General features: G+C 59.5%; 1 long non-coding RNA gene across 1 annotated transcript in view; it reads left to right on the top strand.

Annotated features, from left to right (window-relative positions):
- LOC125482547 overlaps positions 1-273 on the top strand; it is a 1,239-nt gene extending 966 nt beyond the window's left edge. The window contains exon 2 of the long non-coding RNA XR_007261673.1: positions 54-273. This is a non-coding gene — a long non-coding RNA (uncharacterized LOC125482547). The remainder of the gene's footprint in view (positions 1-53) is intronic.
- The last annotated feature ends 139 nt before the right edge of the window (positions 274-412 follow it).

Raw genomic sequence — 412 nt, forward strand, 5'->3', positions numbered from 1 at the left:
CCCCTCCATGTTTTGGGGACTAAAGAGTGCTCTCTCTCCCTCCCTCCCCTCAGGCACGCCAGGAGGTCACAGTTCGGCCCTTAAGGTCAGCCAGGAGGAATCGCTCGTCGGAGATTTGACCCCTTCCCCAACCCGCCGCCTCTCTCCATCCACCCTCGCCGACCCTCCCGGCTTCCCGTCTCCCTTCGCAGGGACACCGCACGGGCACTGGGCCTTCGCTCGATGTTGGCCCCCCAACGCTTAGAGCCTTTCAATAAACCTCTTCGGGAGAGAGTCTGTGTGTGTCTTTACTCTGTATCTAACCCCGTGCTGTCCCTGGGAGTGTTTGATGGGGAGGATGGTGTAGAGGAAGCTTTACCCTGTATCTAACCCCCTGTCCCTGGGAGTGTTTGATGGGGAGGACGGTGTAGAG

This window comes from Rhincodon typus, unplaced genomic scaffold, assembly GCF_021869965.1.
Source record: "Rhincodon typus isolate 14 unplaced genomic scaffold, sRhiTyp1.1 hic_rhity00012148, whole genome shotgun sequence".
NCBI lineage: Eukaryota > Metazoa > Chordata > Chondrichthyes > Orectolobiformes > Rhincodontidae > Rhincodon > Rhincodon typus.